The following is a 9264-nucleotide window of genomic DNA, read 5'->3' as shown; positions in this document are numbered from 1 at the left end:
ATTATGATCAGATAAGATGCATGGTATTATCTCTACTCCTTTATATTGTCTAAGAGTTGCCCTGTGACATAATATATGATCTATTTTTGAGAAGGATCCATGTGCTGCTGAGAAAAAAGTGTAACTGCTTGATGTTGGGTGGTATATTCTATATATGTCAATTAAGTCTAGGTTATTAATTGTGTTATTGAGTTCTATAGTTTCCTTATTCAACTTTTGTTTGGAAGATGTCCAGTGGCGAGAGAGGAGTGTTGAAGTCTCCCATGATTATTGTATAGTGGCCTATTAGACTCTTGAACTTGAGAAGAGTTTGTTTGATGAACATAGCTGCACCATAGTTTGGGGCATATATATTTATGATTGTTATGTCTTGTTGGTGTATGGTTCCCTTGAGCTGTATGTAGTGTCCCTCTTTATCCCTTTTGATTAACTTTGGCTTGCAATCTATTTTATTTGATATGAGTATGGACACTCCTGCTTGTTTCCAAAGTCCATATGAGTGATATGATTTTTCCCAACCTTTCACCTTCAGTCTGTATATGTCTTTTCCTATCAAATGCGTCTCCTGTAGGCAGCATATTGTTGGGTCTTGTTTTGTGATCCATTCTACTAGCCTGTGTCTCTTAATTGGTGAGTTTAAGCCATTAACATTTAGGGTTATTATTGAGATATGGGTTGTTCTTCCAGCCATATTTGTTTATTTATTTACTAAACATGGTTTGTTTTCCTCTTTGATTATTTTCCCCCCTTTACTGTCCTACCTCCCACTGTTGGTTTTCATTGTTATTTTCCATTTCCTCTTCCTGTAATGTTTTGCCAAGGATGTTTTGAAGAGATGGTTTTCTAGCTGCAAATTCTTTTAACTTTTGTTTATCGTGGAAGGTTTTAATTTCATCTTCCATCCTGAAGCTTAATTTCGCTGGATACACAATTCTTGGTTGGAACCCATTTTCTTTCAGTGTTTGAAATATGTTTATTCCAGGATCTTCTAGCTTTCAGAGTCTGTGTTGAAAGATCAGCTGTTGTCCTGATTGGTTTACCCCTAAATGTAATCTGCTTCCTTTCTCTAGTAGCTTTTAAAATTCTCTCCTTATTCTGTATGTTGGGCATCTTCATTATAATGTGTCTAGGTGTGGATCTCTTATGATTTTGCACATTCGGCATCCTGTAGGCTTCTAGGATTTGGGATTCTGTCTCATTCTTCAAGTCTGGGAAGTTTTCTTGTATTATTTCATTGAATAGATTGCTCATTCCTTTGGTTTGGACCTCTATCCCTTCCTGTATCCCAATGACTCTTAAGTTTGGTCTCTTTATGTTATCCCATAGTTCTTGGATGTTCTGCTCATGGTTTCTTAACAGTCTTGCTGAGCTGTCTATGTTCTTTTCAAGTTGAAATACTTTGTCTTCATTGTCTGATGTTCTATCTTCTAAGTGTTCTACTCTGCTGGTAGTATTCTCAATTGAGTTTTTAAGTTGGTTTATTGCTTCCTGCATTTCTAGGATTTCTGTTTGTTTGTTTTTTATAACCTCTATCTCCCTGTATAGTTGATCTTTTGCTTCCTGGATTTGTTTATGTAATTCATTGTCGAAGTGATCTTTCATTGTCTGATTTTGCTGTCAAATGTCTTCCTTGAGACTCCAGATCATCTGAAGCATGTATATCCTGAATTCTTTATCTGACATTCCATCTGCTGCAGCTATTACCTCTTCTAAAGTTGAGTTGACCTGCATTGCTTGTGGTCCTTTCTTTCCTTGTCTTTTCATACTGCTCGCGTTTCTTTCTGCTTGGTGAAACTGTTGTGTTTTTGAAATTTTCCCCCTATATATTTATATTGCTCTTGTATAGTTGAAAAGTCTCCCTTGCAGGGTCGGGTGGCGGCTGTGCTCCTCCTCCAATTGGGATGATCTGTCTACCACGCTGACGGGCCGCTGGGCCTGTTTTGCCAGTCGGTCACAGGTCTGCCTACCTTGCAGGCGCAGGCAGCGGCTCTGCTCTGCCCTTACTCCAATTGGGGTGACGTGTCTACCACGCCGGCGGGTCGCTGGGCTTATTCTGGGTGCGGGAGGTGGCTCTGCTCTGCCCCTACTCCAATTGGGGTGACGTGTCTACCACGCCGACTGGCCGCTGGGCCTGTTCCGCTGGTCGATCGCAGGTCTGCCTACCTTGCGGGCGTGGGTGGCGGCTCTGCTCTGCCCCTACTCCAATTGGGGTGTCGTGACTACCACGCCGGCAGGTCGCTGGGCCTGTTCTGGGCGCAGGCGGCGGCTCTGCTCTGCCCCTACTCCAATTGGGGTGACGTGACTACCACGCCGGCGGGCCACTGGGCCCGTTTCGGGCATGGGCGAAGGCTCTGCTCTGCCCCTACTCCAATTGGGGTGACGTGTGTACCACGCCAGGAGGCCGCTGGGCCTGATCCGCTTGTCTGTAGCAGGTCTGCCTACGTTGCAGGCGTGGGCGGCGGCTCTGCCCTGCCCCTCCTACCATGCCCGCGGGCCGCTGGGCCTGTTCTGCCGGTCGGTCACAGGTCTGCCTACTTTGCAGGCGCGGGTGGCAGCTCTGCTCTGCCCCTACTCCAATTGGGGTGACGTGACTACCATGCCGGCGGGCCGCTGGGCCTGTTCTGGGTGCGGGCAAAGGCTCTGCTCTGCCCCTCTGGCTTGATGAACAAAGTGAGAGAGACTCCGGTGTTTGTGACTCACTTTCTTTACCAGGAGACCAACTGTTTCTGTTGCCGCTGGTATCGATGAAGTTCTCTCCTCGGGCCGCTTTCTGATGACATCAGATCTCTGCCATGTTGGTATCCCATGCGAATGGCAGCATTTCCTTCCCTCCACGGTATTCAGCAGGGTGGCGGCTCTGCTCAGCCCCTACTCCAATTGGGGTGTCGTGACTACCACACCGACAGGTCGCTGGGCCTGTTCCGGCCGCGGGCGAAGGCTCTGCTCTGCCCCTACTCCAATTGGGGTGACGTGTGTACCATGCCGGCAGGCCGCTGGACCTGATCCGCCTGTCGGTTGCAGGCCTGCCTACCTTGCGGGCGTGGGTGGCGGCTCTGCTCTGCCCCTACTCCAATTGGGGTGACGTGTCTACCACGCCGGCTGGCCGCTGGGCCTGTTCCGCTGGTCGGTCGCAGGTCTGCCTACCTTGCGGGCGCGGGTGGCGGCTCTGCTCTGCCCCTACTCCAATTGGGGTAACGTGACTACCACACCGGCGGGCCGCTGGGCCTGTTCCGGGTGCGGGCGAAGGCTCTGCTCTGCCCCTACTCCAATTGGGGTGACGTGTGTACCACGCCGGCAGGCCGCTGGGCCTGATCCGCCGGTCGGTCACAGGTCTCGCGTATTGATTTTATATCCTGCTACTTTGCTGAATTCATTTATTAGCTCTAGTAGTTTCTTTGTAGACCCTTTTGTATCTTCTAGGTATAGGATCATATCATCCGCAAATAGTGATAATTTAAGTTCTTCTTTTCCTATTTTTATGCCTTTAATTTCTTTCGTCTGTCTAATTGCTCTGGCCAGTATTTCGAGAACTATATTGAATAGAAGTGGTGAGAGAGGGCATCCCTGTCTTGTTCCAGATTTTAGAGGGAATGCCTTCAGTTTTTCTCCATTTAGAATGATGCTAGCCTGAGGCTTAGCATATATAGCTTTTACAATGTTGAGGTAAGTTCCTATTATCCCTAGTTTTTCTAGTGTTTTGAACATAAAGGGATGCTGTACTTTGTCGAATGCTTTTTCTGCGTCTATCGAGATGATCATATGGTTCTTACCTTTAAGTCTATTGATGTGGTGAATAACGTTTATTGATTTCCGAATATTGAACCAGCCTTGCATCCCAGGGATGAATCCTACTTGATCATGGTGCACCATCTTTTTGATATGTTTTTGTATCTGATTTGCCAGAATTTTATTGAGGATTTTTGCATCTAAATTCATTAGGGATATTGGTCTGTAGTTTTCTTTCTTTGAGGTGTCTTTATCTGGTTTGGGAATCAGGGTGATATTGGCCTCATAGAATGAATTTGGAAGTTCTCCCTCTTTTTTTATCTCCTGAAATAGATTGTAGAGTATTGGTATTAGTTCTTCTTTAAAGATCTTGTAAAACTCTGCTGTATATCCGTCTGGTCCTGGGCTTTTCTTGGTTGGTAGTTTTTTGATGGCTTCTTCTATTTCCTCACTTGATATTGGTCTGTTTAGGTTGTTTATATCATCCTGACTCAATCTGGGTAGTTCATATGTCTTAAGGAATTTATCGATGCCTTCACTATCTTCTATTTTATTAGAGTATAGGGTTTCAAAATAATTTCTAATTATCTTCTGTATTTCTGAATTGTCTGTTGTGATGTTGCCTTTTTCATCCCATAAGCTAATAATTTGGGTTCTCTCTCTTCTTCTCTTTGTTAGCGTGGCTAGTGGTCTATCAATCTTATTTATTTTTTCAAAGAACCAACTTTTAGTTTTGTCAATTTTTTCGATTTTTTTTGTTTCGATTTCATTGATTTCAGCTCTAATTTTAATTATTTCTTGCCTTCTACTGTGTTTGCTGCTGATTTGTTCTTTTTCTAAGGCTTCGAGGTGTAGTGTGAGGTCATTTATTTGTTGGCTTTTCCTTCTTTTAAGGCATGAACTCCATGGAATTTTCCTCTTAGTACTGATTTCATAGTGTCCCAGAGATTTCGATATGTTGTGTCTGAGTTTTCATTTACCTCTAAGAATTTTTTAATTTCCTCTTTGATGTCTTCTGTAACCTTTTTTTCATTCAGTAGCATATTGTTTAATCTCCATGTGATGTAGGATTTTTCCTTTCCCATTTTTTTATTGATTTCCAATTTCATTCCATTATGATCAGATAAAATATTTGGTAGTATCTCTACTCCTTTTTAATTGCTAAGATTTGCCCTGTGACATAATATATGGTCTATTTTTGAGAAGGATCCATGCGCTGCTGAGAAGAAAGTGTATCTTCTTGATGTTGGGTGGTATATTCTGTACATATCAATTAAGTCTAAATTATTAATTGTATTATTGAGCTCTATGGTTTCTTTATTCAACTTTTGTTTGGAGGATCTGTCCAGTGGTAAGAGAGGTGTGTTAAAATCTCCCATGATTATTGTGTTGTGGTCTATTTGACTCTTGAACTTGAGAAGAGTTTGTTTGATGAACGTAGCTGCACCATCGTTTGGGGCATATATATTAATGATCATCAAGTCTTGTTGGTGTATGGTTCCCTTGAGCAGTATGTAGTGTCCTTGTTTATCCCTTTTGATTAACTTTGGCTTGAAGTCTCTTTTATTTGATACAAGTATGGACACCCCTGCTTGCTTCCGGGGTCTGTATGAGTGATATGATTTTTCCCAACCTTTCACCTTCAGTCTGTGTATGTCTTCTCCTATCAGATGAGTCTCCTGTAGGCAGCATATTGTTGGATCTTTTTTTTTTAATCCATTCGACTAGCCTATGCCTTTTGATTGTGCATTTAAGCCATTAACATTTAGGGTTACTCTTGAGATATGGTTTGTATTTCCAGCCATATTTGATTATGTATGTTACTTAACATGATTTGTTTTTCCTCTATGATTAGTTTTTTCTTTACTGTACTACCTCCCGCTGTTGGTTTTCATTGTTATTTTTAATTTCCTCTTCCTGTAATGTTTTGCCAAGGATGTTTTGAAGAGCTGGTTTTCTAGCTGCAAATTCTTTTAACTTTTGTTTACCGTGGAAGATTTTTATTTCATCTTCAATCCTGAAGCTTAATTTTGCTGGATACATGATTCTTGGTTGGAACCCTTTTTCCTTCAGTGTTTGAAATATGTTGTTCCAGGATCTTCTAGCTTTCAGAGTCTGTGTTGAAAGATCAGCAGTTATCCTGATTGGTTTACCCCTAAATGTAATCTGCTTCCTCTCTCTTGTGGCTTTTAAGGTTCTCTCCTTATTCTGTATGTTGGGCATCTTCATTATTATGTGTCTTGGTGTGGATCTCTTATGATTTTGTACATTCAGTGTCCTGTAGGCTTCTAGTATTTGGATTTCTTTTTCATTCTTTAAGTCTGGAAAGTTTTCTAGTATTATTTCATTGAATAGATTGCTCATTCCCTTGGTTTGGAACTCTATACCCTCTTGTATCCTAATAACTCTTAGGTTTGGTTTCTTTATGTTATCCCATAATTCTTGGATGTTCTGCTCATGATTTCTTTTTCTTTTTCTTTTTTTTTTTTGAATAACGATAATAAAAGCTTTATTTCTTCTTTATTCTTCTAATACCATTTTCCTTCCATTTTAGGTTTAGAAATTAAAGTTGGGAAGAATGATTATTTAAAACATAGTAAGTCTTCTAATCTGTAACTCTGGTTTGTTTGGGTCTTCTTTAATTTCTCTTAGAATAATTTATAGATTATCTTTTAAAAATTCAGTCCTAAGTAATTTACAGCTTTTAGTGTAGCAATATATTTAGAATTTTATTTTCCCATTTTTGCTGCTGATATTTAGATATATTTGATACTAATTTATTAACTTTGCATTTTGAGGCTTTGCTAAATTGATTTACTAATTCTTCTGGGTTTTCTTGTAGATTCCCGAGGATTTCTATACAGATAATCAGGCCATCTACAAATAGAGACAGTCTTAGACTCATATTTCTTTCTTTATAGTCCATGTACTCTTTTTTTTTTTTGTTTTCTTACCTCATTGCATTTTTTTAAGATGTTCACTTCAAAACTGGGGAGAAGTAATAAAGATGAATATCTTAGCTTAGTTCCTGATTTGGGGAAAGAAAGCATTCCCCCCTCCCCCATAATTAAGCATGAGCCTTGCATTACATGTCTTCTAGATGTTCTTAGCAGATTAAAGAGTTTTCCTTCTCTCCCTGGTTTTCACCATGAATGGGGATGTGTCAAATGTTTTTTTTATTTTTTCACATCTATTTGGAGGATTTTTTCCCCTTTTTTGGTGTGTTCATGTGGTCAATCTCATTGATTGGTATTTGAATGTTCTTTCAACCCTGCATTCCTGGATGATTTCTTAACATTCTCGCTGAGCTATCTATGTTCTTTTCAAGTTGAAAAACTTTGTCTTCGTTGTCTGAAGTTCTATCTTCTAAGTGTTCTACTCTGCTGGTAATACTCTCATTTGAGTTTTTAACCCATTTGTATATTTTAACAGAAAATTATTAAATATTTTCCTCAACCTAAAGTGGGAAGAATTTCACATTCCAGGGAAGAGTAGGTATTACAAATCTGAATAGTATTTGCTACTTATTTGTGCACATAATTGACTCTGCATTTGTTTTATTAAACATTAATTTGTGTTGTTTTCTTAAGAATGTTCACTGAGGGGCTGGGGTTGTGGCTCAGCAGTAGAGTGCTCACCTAGCATGTGCAAGGCCCTGGGTTCAATCCTCAGCACCACATAAAAATAAAATAAAGATATTGTGCCCAACTACAACAAAAATAAATAAATAAATAATAAAGTTAAAAAATATTTAAAAAAAGAATGTTCACTGACCAAATGTCATTCAAACACTTATTCAAATAAATTATCAGTGATATAAAATTTTAAATATATCCTCCAAACAAAAAATACACTAACCCTTAGGTGTTATCTTTATTGATTTTATTCCTATCTTTAACTTTAAAATAAAATTAAAAGTCAAATACTCTGAGAACTGTACTACCAAAATATACATGACAACTATTTTATTTAACAAGAACTGAAGAAGAGCCTGGAGGAAGATTTACTAAAGGAAGCAGCAGACCTGTGAATATTCTCACTGTTCTAATTTTGTAATAATCAAGACAGGCTAAACATTTACTACATTAAGACCATATGTCCCAAGACCTAATTCTTTCCTCAGATCTGGTTCTATAAATGCTGGTGATATTCCAGATATGGTTTATTATAATCATTTTATAATGGCTTCAATAATAGGTTATCTTTGATTAACATTAAGAAAAATGATAATTCAGCTAGTGTAATAACTTGCAAATAATCAATGCTAATTTGCAGACTTGTCTAAAGAATGTGTAAACAAACTAGAGATTACCAGTTGCCCTTAAATGTATCGTAAAATTACAGTTTCTATTTTCTATTTGATTCTGATATCATTAGAAGCATACCAGAACAGACTGGTGAGAAGTAAACCATACAGAATTTTTCTTTAATAAAACTTTCCAGAGCTTGTTTTGAAAAGGCAGTGGGGGCTGGGGGAGCAGCAGAGAATTTATGAGAAGTTCTGTAATAATAGAAACCAATTAACCAATCATGGAATAGAGTTCTAAGTCTGAGGCTTAAAATGATACAGTAAATATTCTTATTGGAAAAATTTTAAAGTCAAGAGCAGACTTTCCATAAAGCCTAGGACACACACACAAAAAAGTGGCTTTTTAAAATTTTTAATTAAACTCCTTTTCTAGAGAAAACCGTTTTTTTCTTTCATTACAGTAACTACCAACTTTTAATCAAAACCAAGTTTGGCAAATCAACATCAGTATATTTATCAGAAACTAGCAGAGCCAAAATGTTTTTAAAAAATAAAACAAAAAGAAGTCCATTCAATAAAAGTAAATTTAACAGTCACAAATCATCCAGTACTTACCCTTTAACCTGGAGGCATCACACATATTCTTCACTGTTTTTGTGAATTCATCAAATTGTACTTTGTCATCTGTGAGAAAAATATATTTAATAGATAAGCCTCACTAAACAAAAGCCAAATACAATAAAGCAATTTATAAAAATTTAAATCATTTGATGTACTCATAAGAACCATATTTCCTTTTCATATTTTTGAGTAACGAAAAGATTAATTTCATGGAATAATTATATCTTAAAACCATAGAAGTTAAGCTAAGTTCTCAATTACTATCAATTAAGAGAAATTATAGATATAATCCATATTCCTAAAATATAAATCTAAGATATACTCCTAGTCCAAACTAAAAGATAGATCTCAATCATAGTTTAGATCTTCAACTGTTCCAAGTTAAAAATTCTATGTCAGGTAAGTTTAAAGACTTCTGTCAGAGTACCCAATGGTTCTATAACTATAATGTTTAAGAAGTAGTTATATCTATTATTTTTTATACGAGATCACACAAGTATGAGATTATAAAGTCAAAACGACAAACACAGGAAATAGAAGCAGCTCTGTTTTCCTAGTCAGAAACAAGGAAATAATTTATGATCACAAACTAGAACAAAGTACAGAGAGCAAGATGTATCCCCAGTAGATACAAAACAAAAAACAAAAAACCCTATATAGAGTTTATA

At 38.2% G+C, this 9264-nt stretch overlaps 1 non-coding gene across 1 annotated transcript; it reads left to right on the top strand.

Annotated features, from left to right (window-relative positions):
* The first annotated feature begins 7750 nt into the window (after window positions 1–7750).
* Window positions 7751–7878, top strand: LOC114081401 (small nucleolar RNA SNORA72). Its single transcript, XR_003580797.2, has one exon. It is a non-coding gene; the product is annotated as a small nucleolar RNA SNORA72 (small nucleolar RNA).
* Window positions 7879–9264: the final 1386 nt, after the last annotated feature.

This window comes from Marmota flaviventris, chromosome 17 (genome assembly GCF_047511675.1).
Source record: "Marmota flaviventris isolate mMarFla1 chromosome 17, mMarFla1.hap1, whole genome shotgun sequence".
NCBI lineage: Eukaryota > Metazoa > Chordata > Mammalia > Rodentia > Sciuridae > Marmota > Marmota flaviventris.
Note: the sequence above shows the minus strand (reverse complement) of the source record. Positions and strands in the feature narration are given on the sequence as shown.